Source organism: Podarcis muralis, chromosome 11 (assembly GCF_964188315.1).
Source record: "Podarcis muralis chromosome 11, rPodMur119.hap1.1, whole genome shotgun sequence".
In the NCBI taxonomy this organism is placed as follows: domain Eukaryota; kingdom Metazoa; phylum Chordata; class Lepidosauria; order Squamata; family Lacertidae; genus Podarcis; species Podarcis muralis.
Genome location: NC_135665.1, coordinates 53,824,918 through 53,848,230, shown reverse-complemented (window position 1 = coordinate 53,848,230; position 23,313 = coordinate 53,824,918). Strand labels below are relative to the sequence as shown.

Sequence of the window (23,313 nt, the reverse complement as noted above, 5' to 3'; positions counted from 1 at the left end):
ACACTCTGATCCTTACCAGCGAATCGTTTAACTGCTCCGTCGCTTTGCTGAAAGGAAATCCGACCAGGAGATACACTGTAGCAGCAGGCCTGAAAAGAAAACAGCAAGCAAGTTTGGGTTATTGTTATTATTTACTACCTGTGGTTTCCTTTTTGTGATTTCTGCGCTAATGGTAAGTCGGGTTTTCAGAGCCCAAACTTTTGCAGAGCAATTCAGAAACAACTTGTTTGAGTGCTGAGCTGCTGGAGATCCCAGGAGCTCAGGAGGAGTTCTTCCCCCCCCTTTTTTTTTTTGCAGAATTACATATGGAGGTTTTAGGTGAGATTGTAAAAAAACTCAAGGCACATTGCTGTTTGCTTCTTCTCAGTGTTAGCGTAAAATCTTCAAAGTGGAAGCCTTCCAAAAGAAACTTAGCCACTCACTATTATATTACTCAGCTTTTTGAAACATGCTTTGTGCAAAAGGCAACTGCCTGGTTGTAGTATTTTCGTAACGTGGCTGTTCGTTTTAAAGATAGTGATCTCTGATGATGTGTACAGGAAGTGTGGTGGCTACATTAAAATAAAAGTTTTATCCTGCTCTAAGAAAGGAAAATGTGACGATAGAAGGTGATTTGGGATGCCATAGTATGTAGACTTTCCAGAGAGCAAGCCCCATGGGACACAGTGGGGTTTACTTCTGAGTAAATTTACATAAGAGTACACTGTATGAACTATATGCAGCATATTTTGGGTGCAATCCTGTAGCAGTGTACAGGATTGCACCCAGAATGTACAAGCAAGCCCCTCTGAACTCATTGTGACATACTCCTGAGTAAATGTGTATAGGATTGCACTGTTATTACCTGAATTGCTGCAATACCTGAACATCTTTAAAGTTGACTCAACTAACTGCAGCGGAGCTTACGCTAAGAAAATATGCCTAGGCACATAGCCTTACAAACTGTCATTGACACCTTGACCTTTAGAAGTATAACTGAAAACAATAGGACTTCCAAACAGCTTGTTCAAGTTCAGTGTGTTGGATGAGTCAGGCAAGTTTGGCTAAAACGAGTAATTGAGTATGGGAAAAGGAGAAAGCTACGTGCATAAATGAACTAGGAAAAGAGGGCCATCTATATCCTGTATTTGGATTGGTGGGAGTTATGGATAAACATACGTCAAATCAGAGGGGCCGTTTTATACTGCCAGAGAAATGTGGAAAAAATATTTTGGGTTCCAAACTGTTTCTGTTAAAAGTTCATGGAAATTTGGCCACAAACTTCTGCATAGGCAAGGATTGCAAGCAGCATTCCATGGGGGTAGCATGTGGGTGCACTTAGGCAATGAGCAGGCTGACACAATTCTGCTCTTTCCCAGTGATAAAGCTGTATCTTTGTTTCGCCATTTGGCTCAGTGTAGTGGGTTTTTATACCAGTGCAACAGAAGGTAAGGCTGTGAACTATTTTCACCTGCAAAGATGTTCTGTGTGGGAAAACATTTTTGGGCACTGATGCATGCATATGTTGGCTGATGCATGTGTGTAGTGGGAAGCCTAGGTTGGCCTGATATATGTGGAGGACAGCATCACAAGGGAAGTAGTCCCCACTTTTGTCAGCTCAAAGGAATTGGTCGGGCTGCTGTAAACATGTGGTTTTTCACGGAAAAAGCAGGCCAGCAGGGTGTGTGCTTCCTGCATTATTCAGTCTTGTTCAGCTCCGCATATTGCATTAGGAACAAACCCTTTTAATTGACCCACCAATTCGTGGCAAGATTCTGCAATAGTGCAGAAGGGGCCTTACCAGGGCATGTTCCCTTGAACTCAGTTGGGCTCCCCCCCCCCATAGGTGTGTAGCACTGTGACCTATGAACCAAGAAATCCACCTTTTGAATCTTGCCCCTGCCATGAACTCATTTGGTGGCCTTGGGCAAGCCAGTCTCGGCCTCCCCATCTGTAATATGGGCATGTGGGGAGGATAACATTACTGACTGATTTCGCAGAGTTGTTATACGGATTAGAACTGGATAAAGCACGTGAAAATCATTGAACATTGGAAAGTGCTATACAAATGTTAAACTCTATTAAGAGTGGGTCTTAGAAATGTCACCTGTCCATTTTTTTTTCACCTAGACAGATCCAATTCTAGATGCTCAAAATCCAAGAATGGCTTGGAAAGGGGGAAATTATTTCTCTTCTCTGCCTACCCTCCCTTGCTGTCATTGCACTGACCCCCGGTGGGGCTCTGTCTTCCAGTTGCTCAGCTCTGCAGGAGAAAAAGAGAGAGATAGAGAGATGGAAGAATAATAGAATAAAGGATGAGGATAGTGCATTTCCCTTTTTCCACCCAGGGATGAAAGAATCTGTCCACTTTTGGTTCTCTCTGTTTCATATTTTTTCCAATCTTAAATTCAGTTTTCCATATTTCTGCAGCAATTTGCATTCTCTCCCCGCCCCCAAAATCATGAAAATTCCACAGCATTTTAGCACACATTTCTCCTAAGAAACACATTTTGTGTGCAGTTTTGATGAATAAAATGTATTTTTAATGTCATTTCCCCCAATATCCACTCTTTTACCCAATTATGTGTATTTTGTAAATGCTGTTTGGTAGAGAACTGTATCACAAGATTTGGACAAGTGCAAATTTCGAAGGATGGCTGCATTTCAGTAGTTCTCAGTGTGAATTGGATAGATTCACTTTTAAACGTGTATTGAATTGAATTTATCCCCTGCCCCTACACGGAGGTCATGCTTTTGCCTCTTCATTTGGAGCCCCAATCTGGACCCATAAAGGTGAATCATGGCCACATGTGCCCTATGTCAGGTGACAGAAGAGGACAACCTAGGGAGGAAAACATGCTCCAAATTAACCTGTCCCCAACCATAACTTTCAGGGCCAACTGTAGATTGAAGAGCATAAACCATGGATGGGCAAATTGTGATCTTTCAGATGTTGTTAGACTACAACTCCCATTCTCCCCCACCATTGGAGCTGAAGGAAGTTGGAGTCTAAAACCATCTGGAGGGCATCATGGTCCTCCATCTCTGACATGAAAGAGTCCTGCTGGATCGAATCAGGGGCTCATCTAGTTCAGCATCCTGTTTTCCATAGATGCCAACCAAATGACTCTGCGTAGCTCACAAACCAGACACGAAGGCAGCAACTGCCCCTGGTTTATCCGATAGTCAGAGATAAATGACTTCTAGACTTGGTGGTTTCGGATCCAGGGCTGGGGTTGGACCTATATCAGCCTGAGCACCACATTCCTTTCTGGTCAAGCTTCCAGAAGCCACATGTTGGTGGTGGGCAGGACCCGAGGCAGAGCAATGAATGTAAATTTTACCTGTGTATATTGGGGTACTATCTACACCAGGCTTCCTCAAGCTCGGCCCTCCAGATGTTTTTGGCCTACAACTCCCATGATCCCTAGCTAGCAGGACCAGTGGTCAGGGATGATGGGAATTGTAGTCTCAAAACATCTGGAGGGCCGAGTTTGAGGAAGCCTGCTCTACACACCCACCCACACCCCTACACCTTAATCCTCTAACCAGGCAAGCAAGAGTCATTATCAGAGTTCAGAGACACCGTCCAGCCAGGCAGAAACAGACAAGGAAAATATGAAGCAAAACCTACTGATGGGTGTGTCCTGGGAAGCGAGGTTGTGGCTGGGCAGGGTATGTGGCCTGGGGTGGTTGCCAAAGTAGAGATTCCTAGGTGAAAAGACCTGCAGGGCTGGATTTGGACCCCGGGGGCTGAGGCTCATCACCTCTGTTCCAGATAGACCTAATCACTGTGAAGTTGTCCATTCCTTTCTAAAAGCCACCTGAGCTAGGGGTTTTTTGTGGGCACCTGGAACAGTGAGATCTTCAGCCAGCCCCTCCAACCACACCAGCATGTCTCCATCCCATAACTGTGCTGTAGTCTAAGGACGCATCTTCTTGCCACTTCAGAATAGGGTTTTGAAATGTTGATTTCACATACCTTGCCATAACTTGAAGCTCACAACAGTGATTGAAGTGGAACAAATACCATGTTTGGAGTTTCCTTCTGTAGAAATCAGCCGTGCCCATGATTATTTGCCACTGAAAACTTATGAGAAGATTGGCGGAGGAAGCAACTTATTTATTTATTTAGCTAGCAACACATACAAAAGTAGTTTTTAAAAATAATAATGAAGAAATAGACAAAATAGAAAAAACAAAGAAACAAAGGATATAGTATATCACCATAACAATGGTTAACTATTAACCATTACAATTTTTAACCTGCTGTATTTTGCATAAATGAGTTCCAAATTTCAACTTGACTTGGAAAACAAATTGTGGAGCTGACTTTTATAAGGTTGCACAGTACATAACATTAGCAGTAGCTGTGTGGAGCATGTGTTCTCCAAACCAGGCAGTATTTTGACAAATCAATGAAATCTTCCTATTAATGTAGTAGAGGCAGAGCACCAGTGGAAATTATATTTTGACGTTTCTGATGCTGACATGCATGACTACCGAAGCAAAGAAACTAGAAGTACTTAAGGCATATTTGTTCAGAAGATACAGACTTTAATTTAAAATAAATGTTTTATGGAACATGGTGCATTAAATTGCATAACCTGGCACCCTCTTTATTTTTATTAAAGACTGATGTCTATTACGAATTGAAAGCACGATCCAGGAGATAGATAGATAGATAGATAGATAGATAGATAGAGAGAGAGAGAGAGAGAATCCCAACATAATGTCACACACAAGTGTGACCAAGAAACTGAATATGAGATGGAATCAAACAGGCTTGATTCTTAATGGCTGAGGTTCACAAAACAGTTTTCTCCCCCATGCCAGTGGTGGGGCCTTGAGTGCAGTCCCTTTACATTCTTACATTTACATAAGTGCATGATTGGCATTCATTATTGGGAGGCGGGGAATAAAGTGCTGCACTTAGAGAGAGCATTGCTGCAGCAGAAAACCTGTTCTCTTCTATGGATACTGGCTGGCCACCAGCAACAGAGACCTCATGGGACGGGTAGCTGGTAACCCTCCTCTGGCCTCGAAAGTTTGCTTCAGGATCTGCAGCAGAGAAGCAATAGGATTATGATTTGCAAATGCAGGAGTGTGGAGAGGTGAATCTTTCTTCCCATCCCCTGGCAGAATGCAGATGGGAGGGAATAAGTATTCTTGAATGCCTCTTCTCCCTGACATGCTCTTAACTAGTCACTTACATAAAAACCGTTTTCTGATGTCCTTCAACTATTGACCAAGTCCTGTTGTAATAGCAGCCAAGAAGTGGAACCACGACAGAGTTCTGGATGGGTTCAGTTCTCGATTCGCTCCCACGAAGTTATCAAAGACAAAAGAAGTGGGCTGCCATTATTGGCAGACTTATCTGAGGGAGCAAGGTCAAACCTCTCCCATTCCGCCTTTCAAAAAACTGGAGTAACAAAGAGATAAGAGGTGGATTAAGCATCTGCTCATGGTGTGCCTGAGAACACACTTCTTTTTTCTCCCACGTAGGGGAACAGCTGCAGTAAGCGGATGCATTTCAGGGGCTAGAAACCTCTGAGATAACAAAGTGAAGCACCGAAGTGAAAGGAAAATGTAGCCTGTAGCTACGCTTGCGTGTTGCTTGGGAGGGTGTGAACTGGATCAGAGACTTCCTACTGAACAACTTGCTAAAGATATTAAATTACCTTTATGTAAGGAGCTGGAAAGACAAAAAACGGAATAGAGATGAAAGAGAGTTGTGTTTGGAAGCCCAAGAATGCAAAGCAGGTTTGGAACCTGTGACACTCCAGATGTTAAAAAGGTAAAGGGACCCCTGAACATTAGGTCCAGTCGTAGCCGACTCTGGGGTTGCGGCGCTCATCTCACTTTATTGGCCGAGGGAACCGGCGTACAGCTTCTGGGTCATGTGGCCAACATGACAAAGCCGCTTCTGGCGAACCAGAGCAGTGCATGGAAACGCCGTTTACCTTCCCGCCAGAGTGGTACCTATTTATCTGCTTGCACTTTGACGTGCTTTCGAACTGCTAGGTTGGCAGGAGCTGGGACCGAACAACGGGAGCTCACCCCGTCGCGGGGATTCGAACCGCCGACCTTCTGATCAGCAAGTCCTAGGCTCTGTGGTTTAACCCACAGCGCCACCCGCGTCCCTTACTTCAGATGTTACTGGACTACAAAAGTATAATACTCCCTGATAATTGACCATGCTTGCTGGGGCTGATCCACAATTTCATTTGCCCTGTGATTTCGAGTCTGAGAAAATTTTATTTTTATTTTGGCTTGCCACGTTCCCCAAGAAAACCTGCTGCTTACTGCTGAATTTCAACAATCCACAGAATACCCAGTTGATGTTTGTTCGTTCAACAGCAAACTGGATTTTCAAAGGGAAAGCAGAAGGACAAAAAACAACACAGCACACCATGACTTGAAATCATGAGACAACTGAAACTGTGGATGGCTTGAAGTTCAGAGTCCAACAACATCTGGAAGGCTACAGGTTCCCAGCCCTTCTGTAAATGATCAGAGCATGAAGTTATCTCTCACCTGAAAATTATAGTGCAGTGTAAAGCAACGGCAGCTCAGGATGCCTGGCTATAGAAGTTATTTCATTCTTTATTCAGAACTTTACCCATAGTGTAAAACTCTGTTCTTTTAGGCTTGGCAAAAAATCCTTCCTAAAGAGTCAACCATGTAAGTGCTTGTAGGACTCATTTTGACTGTAAGGTTTAAGAAAGTACTTTGGGCCACTACAAACCAAACCCCTTTTGTGCCAAGCTCTGTGCAATATGTATCTGTGTGGATTGGGTGGAAGTATCCTTCTGTTCTGCAGGCCTTCATGACTGTGGAGTTCCCTGTTTCCACCTGCTGAATATATCAGCAAGTGGAAGTGCCACAAGCAGCATACTCATTGGTGCCAACCCACAGAAGGCCCTGAAATGGGGCGTCCTGGGGTAGGGCCTGAGCTGCTGAATCCCAACTCTGCAAACCAGAGGTGACATTAATTGTGTGAACACTGACATGTTTGGTTACCGAATTATATAGTGTGAATGAATGTGGTTAATGCGTACATTTTTGCTTTGCAAATAGCAGCTTTGTGTGTGGTGGGGAAAGCTGAGCAGCCTCAGGACTGGGAGGGGTGGGGGAGGGAAAGTTTAACTCTCTCCTTTCTGCTATTCTGGCAAAAATCACCTCTCTGAAGCTATATAATAATAATAATAATTTATTATCTATACTCCGCCCATCTGTCTGGGTTTTACGAGCCACTCTGGGTGGCTCCCGAAAGAATATTAAAAACACAATAAAACATCAGACATTAAAAACTTCCAGAAACAGGGCTGCCTTCAGATGTCTTCTAAAAGCCAGATGGATGTTTATTTCCTTGACATCTGATGGGAGGGTGTTCCACAGGGCAGGTGCCACTACCAAGAAGGCCCTCTGCCTGGTTCCCTGTAACCTCACTTCTCGCAGTGAGGGAACTGCCGGAAGGCCCTTGCAGCTGGACCTCAGTGAAAGATTGAGGTGGAGATGGTCCTTCAGGTATGGTTCTGTGGGCATAAGTGGGAGGTTCATTTGAAACAATGGAGGTTGGTCCACTAGAGTGAATGAGGCAGTGCCATACCAGCCTTGATCTGCCATTAGCCAGCCCCCTTACAATCTGTCCAGGTGGTGGTAGCATTGCCTGTCTGCTTCCTTCCGTCTCAGTATGGCCATGTAGAAGGAGGAGGAGGGAGACAAAGCTTGCAGGAATAAGCTCTGCCTGGCATTGACTCTGCTGCCACCTAGTGTTGGCCTCCTTGCCTTCTGCCCTAGCAGTCCCAACGAGCACCAGACGCCACAGATGCCGCTGGGTCAGGTTTCAGAAATCAGATACTGTATTTTTTGCTCTATAAGACTCACTTTTTCCCTCCTAAAAAGTAAGGGGAAATGTGTGTGCGTCTTATGGAGCGAATGCAGGCTGCGCAGCTATCACAGAAGCCAGAACAGCAAGAGGGATTGCTGCTTTCACTGCGCAGCGATCCCTCTTGCTGTTCTGGCTTCTGAGATTCAGAATATTTTTTTTCTTGTTTTCCTCCTCCAAAAACTGGGTGTGTCTTGTGGTCTGGTGCGTCTTATAGAGCGAAAAATACGGTAAGTGTTTCTTGCAAATGCAAGTAGGTTTTGATGCCACACAGCAAAACATCTACACGCGCGCACACAAGCCACAATTCATGTCAGAAGTTAATGTGTAACCTTCAAGCAGGATGGGAGTGTGTGTTGCAGCTGTAGAAATTAGGTTTTTTTTCTGGACCGCAAAAGGGAGATAAGGAATTAAGCTTCTCTTTATACCATCCCTGCTTCCTCTCAGCTGTTATTTGCATAATATGTTTTATGTGTGTTGATTGCACTCGCACAATTAACTCTATGTCTTGTTTGGCCCTCCAAAAAATGAAAGTAAGGGTCAAACTTGAGGTGAAAAGCACATTAAACTGGGGAGGGGGGGTCTACTCTTTACACTTAACTGAGCAAATGGGGGAGTGGGGAGAAACATGCCCCTCCTTGCCAAATCTTCTGGAGCTCCATAAACTGTAAGTAGTTTTCTTCCTGCCTGGTTCATTTCCAGTATTGGAGTCGGGGCAGGAGAAATCTGCTTTAATGTTAGGAAGTACAACAAGGTGAGGCAGGGGAGGGCTATGAAATTCTCTCCCTTCCTCTGCATCCTCAACATTTTATTATAAAGAGGAGCACCCATCCTTACTTTATATGTGAATGAGGCAAATACAGGGGTGTTGTTGTTGTTTAGTCGTTTAGTTGTTTAGTCGTGTCCGACTCTTCATGACCCCCTGGACCAGAGCATGCCAGGCACTCCTGTCTTCCACTACCTCCCACAGTTTGGTCAAACTCATGCTGGTAGCTTCGAGAAATACAGGGGTACCTCGTGTTAAGTACTTAATTCGTTCTGGAGGTCCGTTCTTAACCTGAAACTGTTCTTAACCTGAAGCACCACTTTAGCTAATGGGGTCTCCCGCTGCTGCCGCACTGCCGGAGCACGATTTCTGTTCTCATCCTGAAGCAGAGTTCTTAACCCGAGGTACTGTTTCTGAGTTAGCAGAGTCTGTAACCTGAAGCGTCTGTAACCTGAAGCGTATGTAACCCAAGGTACCACTGTATATGTAATATAGCATGCACACATACGCAGTTGCCCCGCATGCTTAGTTTGGGCCTTAAAAGCCCTTTAAACTTTGACTGAGTCATTCTTCCCCTTAAAGAAAAGAAAAAAACCTCTGGTGCTTGAAGAAGCTGTACAAGAGGTTTTGCACACAGCTGTGTTTGCATGCCCATCTCGGCCTTGACCTTGAGAAAGTTTGCACAACGATAAGGAGCAGATCTCATGATGGATGGCGACTGTACTTGCCTCCTGTGACACACTAGGATAGTTTGTGCCTCCTGTAAAATCTGCTTCAGGGCGTAGTCGGCGCCTATTTAAAGCCCGGGTATGCACCCTCCCTCACAAGATACAGAAACTCTCGAGGCAGACACGCCAAGGCACACATTACACTAACAGCCACGTTGTAGGATATTGGCAAACAAATGGCAGGAATGTTAATTTGAAAGGTGACCATAAAGATGGATTGTAGCTGTGTCGGTGGGCAAACCTCAGATTCACTTCCTCTTGCCCTTTGGTCTCTTTCTCTTGCAAACACATGTTTTGAGCCACATGTGGGAGCAGGGAAACAGGTGGAGAAAGGGTTAAGTGTCCCCATTGCTTCTCTGGTCTAAGTTTCTGACGTTGCTTTACTTCGGTAAAAATAAAAAAATTAAGGCGTGAGCATGTAGTTAGCTCCTGCATTGTGCTTCTAGTCAGTAGCTGTGCCGGTTCCTCATTTTACGTCTGTCTTCCCACAGTGGACCTTAACTCTTTACTTCCGAGCTCTTAAAGCATGACAGTCTTCTTCTCCTTTTCTTAACCTGTGGCGTTAGTGCCAAGCAAACAAATAGGTCTGAGATGAGGGTAGGGATAGGTGCGCTGGTTGGTTGGTGATGGCAGAACGGATCCAGGAGGGGGAAAGTTATGCTGTTCTCCCATGGAGAAACAGGGTCTCACTCAGGTGAGAAATTGCAGGTTCCCCCCAATGCAGCCTGTTATCTCCCCTTGTCCCATGTTCATTTTGTAGATGGTGATGAAAAAGGATGAGGTGGGCAGACAGAGAGAGAAAAAGAGGACATAATCATGCTTGTTCCCTAGGTGCCAGCTGACTCCTTGGGGCATGCAACACAATAATGCCCAAAAAACATGGTTGACTTGCCTAAGATCGAGGACAAAGTTTGGACATCAATTCCGGCTTTGAACTCCCAGACGTATGAGAGCCCTACACAATGGTCAAAGATTAAGAAGTGAATCACAGCCATTTCCCACTTGCCACTTCTAAATCTGTATTGCCTTCCACAGCCAAGCTGTGGGTCAACATGAATCCAAATCCTATGCCTGTTTTTGTGTAATGTTCCATAGATGGTTTGACCTCCAATCTACACACTTGTTGAACATTGGGTTTAGTTTGGGTTGTGGGGAGGGAATCAGGGCGGTTTTGTTTGTAAGTAGGGCTATTTTTTGCCTTAAGGTGAATTGCTCACTGGTTTAGTGGACTAGCAGACCTGTCAGAAAGGTTCAGCATTTTAAGGTGGAGCCGATTGTGCCAGAGGTGAGGTCCTGCTGAGTCACAAAATAGCAGTTCCTTCTGCTTCCACAGAACCTGCATTTCCACTTTGCCTGTTACCTGAGTCCTGCTTATTAGTAAGGTAGGCTGAGTTAGCTGTAGCTTATTGGTTAAATGGCTGGGGAGGGAATAAAAGATGGGTTTGGGGGATCCCAAGTCTCTTGTCCCTGGTAGTCATGGAAATCAGGAACAACAGCCCCGAAATGAATGCATTTAACGCTTAAATCTATATAAGTCAAGTGAGAGGGAGAAAGCTATGACTTGAGAATGGGGGTGAACAAGATCATAAAGGAGTGAGGAGGCAGGAATGTTGCTCCAGGAAGTTAAGGGTGAGGGGAGATAAAAGTTTTAGCAGCAGTAGGGGAAGTCTTCTAAGAAAAAATGAGTATTTTCTTCCTCTGTTTTAAGTTTGCATCGCAGCGGTTTCTTCACTTAGTTCCAGAGTTTTCTTGAAAGCTCAAACTCATGCAGCTCAACATTAAAACCATTAAAAATATGAGATTTTTTCTTTACAAAATGCTATGCAGAGCCCCTTCGCTTGTGAAAGAAATTCTGAGAATGTGGCTTTATCATTCAGAAGCCTATGGAATAGGGATGGGAAACTGTGGCTCCTATCTGCACAAGCTGAGGATGAGAGGAGCTTTAGTCCAACACCATCTGGAAGGTCACAAATTCCCACCTTTGTTGTAGAAAAGAAGAGATATATCACCAGAGGCAAGAAGGCATCCCTGTCTAAATGAAGAGCACAATGAGCAGCACAAACTTTCACAAAAGAAATGCAAGAAGACAGCAAGGAATGCTTTAAAAAACTGAGGAGCCTTGGACGACAAGGGAGTCTAAGGTGTGCTACTGGAGAATAAGAAGATTTCAGAGAAGGTGAATGAATTATTTTCTTCACAAGATGCAAGGCAGGTTCCTGTAACTGAGCAATTTTTCTCGGGAAGGGAGTCTGAGGAACTGAGGCAGATAATGGTGGTGAGAGATGGAGTTCTAGGTTTATGGACCGATTACACACTGACAAATGCCTGAGTCCAGATTGGAATCACCTGACAGTTCTTAAAGAACTCAGATGCGAAATTGTTTGTCTTCTAACCAAAATGTGTAACTTATCCCTAAGATCAGCATTCATTTGGGTGGACTGGAAAGTGGCCAAATTCTTGAAGAGGGATCAAGGGGTGATCCTAGAAATTATGAGCTATTTACTTAACATGTATTTTGGGAAAACTGGTGGAAGGCATTATTAAAGATGGAATCGCCAAGCGCATGGAATAACCAGTCCTTCAGAAGCAGAGCCAGCAGAGCTTCTACAAGGGTAAGACCCGTCTCATTAAGCAATTAGAGTTCTTTGAGAGTGTCAGCAAGCTTATAGCTGATCCAATCAACAGTATGTTCTTAGACTAGAAGTGTCTCACCAAATGTTCCTGAGTAAGCTTACCAGTCCTGGAATAAGAAGAGATCTGTGGATCTGGAACTGTTTAAGGAATAGGAAGCAGAGAGTATGAATAAATGGGGAGATCTCAGTGTAGAGAATATAGAAGGCAGAGTCCCTATAAAGATTGGTATTGGGATATGCTTTTAAACTTGCTTATAAGCGGTGTAAAATTAGGAGTTAAGTTGTAAGAAAGCCAGGGGTGATGACAATATCAAATTGTTCTAGGTGGTTAAATCAAAAAGTTTGATTTTCATAGAATCATAGAGTTGGAAGAGACCACAAGGGCCATCGAGTCCAACCCCCTGCCAAGCAGGAAACACCATCAGAGCACTCCTGACATATGGTTGTCAAGCCTCTGCTTAAAGACCTCCAAAGAAGGAGACTCCACCACACTCCTTGGCAGCAAATTCCACTGTAAAACAGCTCTTACTGTCAGGAAGTTCTTCCTAATATTTAGGTGGAATCTTCTTTCTTGTAGTTTGGATCCATTGCTCCGTGTCCGCTTCTCTGGAGCAGCAGAAAACAACCTTTCTCCTCCTCTATGTGACATCCTTTTATATATTTGAACATGGCTATGACATCCTTTTATATATTTGAACATGGCTATCATATCACCCCTTAACCTCCTCTTCTCCAAGCTAAACATGCCCAGCTCCCTTAGCCGTTCCTCATAAGGCATCGTTTCCAGGCCTTTGACCATTTTGGTTGCCCTCCTCTGGACACGTTCCAGTTTGTCAGTGTCCTTCTTGAACTGTGGTGCCCAGAACTGGACACAGATTTTGAGACACTCCAAAATGATCTCTCCAAACTGGATGAATGTGTAGTCAAAAGATAAATGCAACTCAAATGTAAACTGATGCACACACAGGAGCAAGGATTCCTAACTGGCAGTGACTGGCCAGGAGCGAGACCTTGGGGGTTGTAAAGGATAATTTGATTAATATGCCAATCCAGTGTGCGGCAACTGTGGAAAAAGGTGAATTCCACGTCTGGGATGGTTGGGAAAGGGATTGAAAATAAAATGACCAACATCATAATGCCCGTTATACAAACCTGTGGTGAGACCATTTTGAAATACTATGTACAGTTCTGGTTGCCTCACCTCAACAAGTATAGCGTAGAGCTGGAAAAGGTTCAGAAAATGGCAACCCGAATGATCAAACGGACAGGCATCTTGCAATGGTGGGAAGCGTTGCCTCTCTTTCTCCCCCACTAGCCATCCTTCCAATTCCATACATAGTTTCTGCCAAGGGAATTGCTCCTTGCACCTTGACGAGGGAGTTGAAAATACATATAATTCAAGTAAGGTCTCGAAGGGAAAATGGCGTGTCAGACAATGCGTCATTGTGTGTTTGCACTGATGCAGGAAGTCAACAGTCACTTCCTGCCTCCCAGATAACAAGATGAATTCTTTGGTGATTTTTTGTTGAGATACCACCCACAGACGATGATAATTTCTTGCTAATGCAAAATACAGCACTTGAGTTGAGTGCCCTTTTCCTCTGTGCAAGTGTGCTGTGCTGGCAGAAGGCTGTGAAGGGGAGGACCAGAAAGAGAAGCAGGAAAGGTAACTCCTAACTCCTAAATTCAGTCTCACTAAGGGGAAACTCCCTTTCCCCACCTTTCTCTGTGTGAGAGACGCTTAGTATTTTTCACTCTCTTAGTATTTTTCACTCTCGCCACCGATTAGGCTCTAAAAACTTGCAGAAGCAGCTGTGGGCTTAACACCTTGACAAGGAAGGTGTCAATATCTTGACATATGCTAAAGGAAGTTGGCTCATCTTTCTAACTGCATATTTGTGGGCACATCACTAGTTTCAAATGAAGCATTTGTTCTTTCCTAAACTTCGTGAGGGAGATGCAATGCAGGAGGGTACAGTGGTACCTCGGGTTAAGTACTTAATTCGTTCCGGAGGTCCGTACTTAACCTGAAACTGTTCTTAACCTGAAGCACCACTTTAGCTAATGGGGCCTCCCGCTGCTGCTGCACTGCCAGAGCACAATTTCTGTTCTCATCCTGAAGCAAAGTTCTTAACCCGAGGTAATATTTCTGGGTTAGCGGAGTCTGTAACCTGAAGCATATGTAACCTAAGGCGTATGTAACCCGAGGTACCACTGTAAAAGCAAAGGCGAGGCATTTCTCCCCTTTCCCAAACTTGTAATATTCAATCTAGTTGGAGGTTGCTGCTACTTTGGGTCTTAGAACTGACCTGCTCCATCATTTTCCAGGTCTCTGCCATGGTTGTTCTGCGGTCCTGATGTCCATAAAAGCCCAAACATGCCTTTTTGTTCCTTTAGCAATCTAAGCAATAGGCCTGGGTGACTGCAGACAGCATGAATGGCTCAGTTAAGAGTGTCATCCCTAAGCAGGGTTCCTGTGGCTTTCATAGATTTTTATATTTCATATTCTTTCTTCTTTTGCACTGTTTACATTCCCTACTTCACTTCACCTAGGAGCATATATGCACATCTGCCAAATGAGCGTAGCATTCCATGTCTGAAAGTGGACTGTATGCCACAAAACCTGATGCCATAATAAATTTGTTCGTTTTTTAGGTGCCCCAAGATTCTTCCTGGCTTCTCCCCCCCCCCCCCTTTAAGCTCAAATTAACACTTTTGTATTGTCATATAGTTCAGACATCTTAGCACTTTTTTGTGGCAGGAGGGGGGTCCAAACAATAACAGATTGGAAGCAAATGGGAAGAAAACAGCAAACTTCATTAGATGTGACCACACACTCCAGCACCCTGGCCATTTGTTAGAAGCTACACTAGCATAATTAAATACTAAACACACAGAGATACACAGGAAATCAGGAGAGAGAGAGAGAGAGAGAGAGAGAGAGAGAGAGAGAGAGGTGCATCCTCTCTCTACCCAATCTTTCAGTTGGGGGGTTGCTTTGGTCTTCCAGCATTTAGCGATGCAAAATCTGGCTGTCTCTGGAAGAGTTGCAATTACTTCTAGGTCTGTTGGACTCTCCTCCAATCTCAGACAGCAAAGATGAGCTGTTTTGAGAGTGTGTGGCAAGTTGTAAACAGTGCTTTCTCATACTATCTCAAATAAGTTGTTCCATAACGTTTTTTACACTGCCAAAAGATAATCTAATAATCTACTCTTAATGATCCACATCTCCATCAAAGTATATTTACTTTATATAGTCTGGTTAGTCTATGAGGAATAAGATACTACTGATAGATTGTCTTGAAGAAATTCTTTTTGAGAGTAGAGCTCATCAGAGATCTGGGAATGTCATTAAACAACCAAACCCATTTCTCTTGTTGGATATTAGAATTTAATTTTATCAAGTCTGTCAACCATTTCATTTTATATGTGGGCTGTGTATATGAGTTTAATTTCAGAAAGAATTGCGTGAACATTAGTTATTAAATTCTTTTGGTTAATTTTCAGTAACAGAGTTTCAAATTCTGTCAATCTATGCAGTCTTCCATATTTGTTTATTAGTTGTTCTCCCATGTGACTGAGTTGGAAAAACTGAAAGACAGAGCCCAATGTCCCAATGCAAATAAGGCTTGGTGATATGAGATTGTGTGCTCCTCTTCAGTCGAAGCTCCCACATGCATGGTCTTTCTCCATATTGGAATGTTGATTGTGCTGTATCATCCTTGGTTTTTAAAATAGATGTTTAAAGGAAGAAACACAACAGGGGAAGGTCATCACTATTTGCTTTGGAAATGGTGCCTTTGGAATATCTTGTCTGTAACCTAGCAGTTATGGAAGAATGTTGCCAGAAAACGTGAGCAAACTTGGATATCACTTTGAGAATGTTCATAATTGATCCGAAGTAAGCAGCGAAAAGAGGAAGTTCTTCGCTGCGAGCATTGTATTTAACAAATAGGGCTGTCAATCAACAAATGGCAACATCTCGATTTCCCCAGTAACAGCCCGCCCCTGCTTAAAGGATGGCCAAACCATTTGCCTAGTAACAGTGAGGTGTCTTGTCAGCCCCGCCCACAACCTGTGCTCTCCATGAGGGAGAACACACTATATCACTTTGAGAATGTTCATAATGGCTAGAATAGGAAGATTTGGAGCTGCCATTGGTCCATCTAACTCCCTGTTGTCTGCAGTGCCTAACAGTAGCTCTTCCAGGGTTTGGACAATGAGTTTTTCCCAGCTAGAGATGCTGGGAATTGAACCTGGCACCTTCTGCATGCAAAGCAGATGCTCTGCCACTAATCTACAGTCCTTAGGAGTCACAGTTCAGTGGGAGAGCACATGTTTTGTGGACGGACGGTCCCAGGATTACTCCTTGTTTTCTCCAGTTAAAATGATCTCAGGTAGCAGAGCTGGAAAAGATCTTGGTGGAATCATAACAGGTTCTTCATCCACTTGTTAAAGGCATGAAAAGCCCTGATTTCCTCCTTTGTATCTGGTCCCCTTGGGGATGGATGTTTACTGGTAGAATCATGAAATCATAGAGTTGGAAGGGACTATGAGGAAGAAGAAGAAGAAGAGTTTGGATTTGATATCCTGCTTTATCACTACCCGAAGGAGTCTCAAAGCAGCTAACATTCTCCTTTCCCTTCCTCCCCCACAACAAACACTCTGTGAGGTGAGTGAGGCTGAGAGACTTCAGAGACGTGTGACTAGCCCAAGGTCACCCAGCAGCTGCATGTGGAGGAGCGGAGATGCGAACCCGGTTCACCAGATTACAAGTCCACCTCTCTTAACCACTACACCACACTGGCTCTCGAGGGCCTTCTAGTTCAACCCCCTGCAATGCAGGAATCTTTCGTCCAACGTGGGACTCAAACCCACAACCCTGAGATTAAGATCCTCATGCTCTAGCAACTGAGCTATTCAGCGGCCTACCTAGCTTCACCAAATGACGGTTTTGCCACTGTGAAGATGCAGTATGGCCAGGAAGCTGAGTTTGTTGAATTTCTGCCTGTTCCGCTACTAAAGTCAAAGAGGAGAAAGGAGGCATCCTTGAAATTAACACCAGTGTTTCTGATTATTCACCTGCCATCGAGAAGAATGGGTCTGTTTGTAACTTAAATGCTTGTAAAAAGACATTTAAATTATTCAGGTTGTGACAGCAAGCGTGATTGATTTTATTGTAGTTTTGAGTTTCTGCACAGCCTATCTTAATTCCAATATAACCCTCCCTCTTGGGAGCTGCTTTCATGGCTTTGATTTACTTTCAGTGTGATCCTTAGTAGCAACTCCCGAGCCGTTAGCCTTTGCATGTTTTCCCCTTCTGCTTGCTGTTGTGTGAATGGAGATCTACTAACAGCCATGTCTTAAGCAGGGATTCAGTAGCAAATTGCTCTTGCCATTGGCAAATGCCTAGTTTTTCTGCACTGGGTGGGTAGTGCGTTACCTAAACAATGATTTTATAGTCTGTAGCCACGGTTACCCGGTTCCGTCGCTCACAGTTGACAGAATGGGCTGTGTAATTATTAAAAGACTTGACTGCTTTATGGGAGTCTATGACAGGAGTGATTCATGTAGCTACCATGCAGGTTTTGAAAATGCTAAAACACATGGGAATAGATCTGGACCCTGGTGGATTACTAATATCTTACTAGAAACTTGGCAGGGAAGCGAGGGCAGAAAACCCTCAGGCAACAGCTAAATAGAAAAAAACGCATTTGCAACTGGGGATGGGCAAATCAGACAATTTTGGGTTTTCTCAGTTTCTCATTTTTACAATCGTACGTTTGGTTCTCCATTTTCCCCGCATCAGTTTGTGCTTTTAAACATTTGTGCATTAAAATTCATAAGCATTTTTGTGTGATTTTCTCCTGACAGACACACCTTTGTATACAATTCCGCTGATACAAACATTTTTTGCAACATGTAATTTTGCACTACAGTAGTTGCAATTTGTGCACCTTCTTCAAAGGCAGCCCCACATTACAGTAGTCCAGCTTGGAGGCTGCCAAGGTGTGGGGACCATAGCCAGGTCACCCCTAAATACAAAGGCTGTAGTTTGTGCACCAGCCAAACCCAAGCACAGGCACTTCTAGCCACCAAGGCTAAATGGGCCTCAAGTGACAGTGACTGATTGTTCAAGCAGTACATACCCAAACTACACACCCATTCCTTCACAGGGAGAGCAAAAGGAATTCCCCATTATATTCAGACCCTGGGAACCCTGGTTAATTTAAAGCAGGCTTCCTCAACCTCGGCCCTCCAGATGTTTTTGGCCTACAACTCCCATGATCCCTAGCTAGCAGAACCAGTGGTCAGGGATGCTGGGAATTGTAGTCTCAAAACATCTGGAGGGCCGAGGTTGAGGAAGCCTGATTTAAAGTACAGTCATACCTCATGTTACGTCTGCTTCAGCTTGCATGTTTTCATATTGCGGCCCGCGGCAACCCGGAAGTACCGGAATGGGTTACTTCCAGGTTTTGCCGCATGCGCAGAAGCACTAAATCGTGCTTTGTGCCTGCACAGAAGCACCAAATCATGCCTCGCACCTGCGCAGATGCAGCGCTTCGAGTTGTGGGCTTTTCACGTTATGGACGGGCCTCCGGAACGGATCCTGTCCATAACACCAGGTACGACTGTATGGTTAGTAAACAAACCAGGACCACAAGCCATTGTTTGAACAAAAAATCATTTTAAAACAACCATGGTTCCTCCAGGTTTGGACACACTGAGGAGCCTTGGGTTCACTTCAATCTAGAAGCCAGATCTTACAAACCTTTACTGCAGCACAGCTGCAAATAGCAAGGGTCTGGGAAGGCTCACTGCTATCCATGCATGTAACACTAAACAGTGTTTTAGTGTTTTGTGTTGAAAGGTTCTATAGGTGTGCAGAGCGGCGGATTCTAAGCTGTCAGGAACATCATTTAAAGAAGGGAAATGGCTGTGCTGCACTCGATATTTTTAATAAAAAGTAATAAAAGGCCACAGGTATGTGATCAATACTTAACAAACTTCTGTGAAATTCTCACCGTTCTTAAGAATATGTTTCAGGAGATGAGAGGACAACACAGTTTTTCATGGCTTTCTTTCTTGCTGCTCTGCTGAGCTGCCCACCTCCAAAAGAGCATTTATTCTTTCCTAACCAGCTTCTAAATGTGGAGCCTAGTTGCCCTGTATGAAAAAACTGTTGCTTGCACAGCTGACAAGGAAAATGAACAGGATGTGATAGTTGAATGACCTGTTTTCTAAAGACATTTCACTGTTGGCAGATTAAATAATTCACATACTGCTGGGCTTTTAAGTATTGCTACCTTTTAAAATATGTTGGCTTCCTTTTTCAGGTGCAAATATTGCAGGTGTTTAAGAAAGTTGAGAAGGCATAGCTCCGATGCTAGAACTCTGACGTTACATAGTTTTTAAGAAGCGTTTTTATTTGTAGTGTCTATTTGTTTGCAGTGAACCATTTTGGGGGTTTGTGATTGGGAGGGGAGGATATTGCTTGGAATATAGAGTCCCGAGGTAAACTGTGGGGGTGAGCTGAAGGGAGCGTGGAATGACTTTTGGGAGAGGGCATTTGCTGGGTCTCGGAGGTTACTAGCTCAACTTGCATTCATGCCAAACTTTTGTTTACTATGGACTTATTTCTGCTGTTCCTCAAGCACTCATGCTAACTCATGCTGAAAACTCTTGATCGCCTACCTTCACAGCTGAATCCGCACAGTGCTGTTAGCACAATAAAGCTGCTATGGTAGGTTTTAGTATTAATGGGGGTTCAGCCCCTTGGGGATGAAACGACCCAGTACTTGTGTTTAGATCCTTCTTAAAACTGCTTGTTTAGCATTAAGACTGAGAGCAGTGCTGTGGTGGTGCAACTGCTGTATCCAAAGCTTTGCCAACTACCTGCATCCGGAGCAGGAAAGGCATCGAGGGTGGGGGGCAGCTTTGTTTATTTTTCCTCATTTGCCCCCTCCCCCAACTCCAGCTTGGCAGTGGCAGCACTGGTGGGGCATCCAGGGACATACTGGGATCAGATCAAAAGCTGGGATGGCTTTCATAATTCCACGACTGTCCCTGGAAGACAGGGGCATTTGGAGAGTATGCCACTACAGTGGTACCTCAGGTTACATATGCTTCAGGTTACAGACTCCGCTAACCCAGAAATAGTACCTCGGGTTAAGAACTTTGCTTCAGGATGAGAACAGAAATCGTGCTCCGGCAGCAACAGGAGGCCCCATTAGCTAAAGTGGTGCTTCAGGTTAAGAACAGTTTCAGGTTAAGAACAGACCTCCAGAAGGAATTAAGTAATTAACCCGAGGTACCACTGTATATGGGACGTGGGTGCCACTGTGGGTAAAACCTCAGCGCCTAGGACTTGCCGATCGCATGGTCGGCGGTTCAAATCCCCGCGGTGGTGTGCGCTCCCGTTGCTCGGTCCCAGTGCCTGCCAACCTAGCAGTTCTAAAGCACCCCCGGGTGCAAGTAGATACATAGGGACCACTTACTAGCGGGAAGGTAAACGTCGTTTCCGTGTGCGGCTCTGGCTCGCCAGAGTAGCTTCGTCACGCTGGCCACGTGACCCGGAAGTGTCTGTGGACAGCGCTGGCTCCCGGCCTCTAGAGTGAGATGAGCGCACAACCCTAGAGTCTGTCAAGACTGGCCTGTACGGGCAGGGGTACCTTTACCTTTACCACTGTATATATTGGGATGCGAGTGGTGCTGTGGGTTAAACCACAGAGCCTAGGACTTGCCGATCAGAAGGTCGGCGGTTTGAATCCCCCCAACGGGGTGAGCTCCCATTGCTCGGTCCCTGCTCCTGCCCACCTAGCAGTTCGAAAGCACGTCAAAGTGCAAGTAGATAAATAGGTACCGCTATGGCGGGAAGGTAAACGGCATTTCTGTGCACTGCTCTGGTTCGCCAGAAGTGGCTTAGTCATGCTGGCCACATGACCCGGAAGCTGTACGCTGGCTCCCTCGGCCAATAAAGCGAGATGAGCGCCGCAACCCCAGAGTCGGTCACGACTGGACCTAATGGTCAGGGGTCCCTTTACCTTTACTTGAACATTTGTGTGAGTTCAGACTTGTCTGTAGCAACCTTCTCTTTACCACTGTATATCAACCTTTACCACTGTATATCTAAAACACCACATTTTCCCCTATGAACTTGTCCAGACCTTGGATATCATCTGAGACCCTTCCTTCTCTGTATGCCCCTTCCAATGGACATTTGGAGCATGCCAGCAAGAAAGCAGGCATGATATATTATGGGGTCGAGGTGGCGCTGTGGTCTAAACCACAGAGCCTAGGGCTTGCTGATCAGAAGGTCTGTGGTTCGAATCCCCACGACGGGGTGAGCTCCCGTTGCTCTGTCCCAGCTCCTGCCCACCTAGCAGTTCGAAAGCACTTCAAAGTGCAAGTAGATAAATAGGTACCACTCCGGCGGGAACGTAAACGGCATTTCCGTGTGCTGCTTTGATTTGCCAGAAGCAGCTTAGTCATGACCTGGAAGCTGTACACTGGCTCCCTCAGTCAGTAAAGTGAGATGAGCGCCACAACCCCAGAGTCGTCCACGACTGGACCTAACGGCCAGGGGTCCCTTTACCTTTACCTAATGATATATTACTGTACTGTTAAATCTGTTTTTAATAATATTTATGTGATTTTATTACTGTGGCTTTTTTACTTGGTTGTGAATTGCTTCAGGGATTTTTCAGTGGGAAGCTAAACTTAATAAACCTTACCTTCTTGGGCTCTTTCCCTGTATCAGAATCCCATCTAGCATTTCTCTGAGCATCCTGAATTCCAGATATTCATTCTCATTCATTCTCTCTCTCTCTCTCTCTCTCTCTCTCTCTCTCTCTCTCTCTCACACACACACACACACACACCCTACCTGCTCCCCCAAAGTTTGTGCATGAAGACCTAAGATGACTTCAGTGCCAAAAGCTTATGGTTCTGTTTATTACATTGTAATGAAAACACCTAGCCAACAGAAAAAGAGAAGAGAATTCTGTCTCCTGAGAAGATTGCTTCTGGTAGCTTTCCCCCCATGCGCCATTACAATTTTATTACCTCCGTCTGTTTATATGCGGTGTTTTGGGAAGAAGACTATTCCTTTCCACACCATATGTTGGTGGCGGACTATGTGTGTTACATAATCTGTGCAAAATTCAATCCATTATTTTTTTCTTAAGCCGAGGGAACAGCAAGATGAATGAGCTGTCAGGGACAAAAGTAATAAAGTTGTTCAGAACATGTCTTGAATTGGATTACAATTCCGAAAGGACCATAGGGACTCCACTAGCAAAGGATGTGGTGATCCTGGGTGGGGAGAGGCAGGCGGGGTTTCACTGGGGCCTCACAGGCTTCTAATTAGTTTCAGGCTTAGCAGAGGAAGTCAGTTGATTAAAACTAACTAGGCACAAAAGCCGTAGGTGCAAATATCTGGCTGAGGGTACTTCATGCAAGGCAAGGATGTCAGACTTTACTGTCTGAATAGGTAATGTGATGAAGCCTCCAGCAGCTCAAGCTCTTTATTTGAAGTGCAAGCTGAAATTAGCATAACTTGTTTCTGCAGAACCAGAAATCAGAACATTGGTTTTTCAGATGGGAATAAACTCAATCTTTCAGTGGGCAGAATTTGCTCAGTGACCTTTCCCACAATCTGTCTAGAATGTTTGAGTGGACTCGCCTTTCTTTGTCAAGAGGGAGGTTGTCAGGTCTTCTGGTTATTTAAAAATCGTAAGCGCCTTGTGTGATGTCAGAAGCCCCGTCATCTGTTCTGTGACGACACTTAAAATTCCTTTCCGGGACACAAGACTGTTCTGAATCAGCTTGAGGGGCATGGAAAAGAGTTGAATAATTAGAAATTTGCACAAAGCCGGCGTGGCTTGTGAACCCGGTCAGTGTATTCAGCTAATTGAGAGTCTGGTTCTGTCGTAGACAATAATAAATAACTCTGGTGCTGAATTATGACAATGATGTGGCCCAAATAAAGGCTACTGAGAAACAAAGGGGTAGAATCTGCTCAGGCGAAACACAAGATTTGCAGAAGTGGGGGTGGAATCTTTGGGGGGGGGGGGCCAAGGAGACAAAAACTTAATAATCGCTCAATGAGAACTGAGCCTGTTCAGTGGCTACAAAATGCTGAGTTTGAGAGGTATGGATAGAAAATGGTAGAATGGAATGTTTTGAAAGAAGGCATGGCTGGCTGCAGCACTGAACAGGAGTCTGCAACGTTTTGTTGGTCAGGTACCACTTGTCCAGGCATAGGCAAACTCGGCCCTTCAGATGTTTTGGGACTACAACTCTCATCATCCCTAG

The 23,313-nt window shown here is 44.6% G+C and overlaps 1 protein-coding gene across 3 annotated transcripts in view; it reads left to right on the top strand.

Annotated features, from left to right (window-relative positions):
• RAB27B (RAB27B, member RAS oncogene family) overlaps positions 1–23,313 on the top strand; it is a 113,578-nt gene that overhangs the window by 73,701 nt on the left and 16,564 nt on the right. The window lies entirely within an intron of this gene.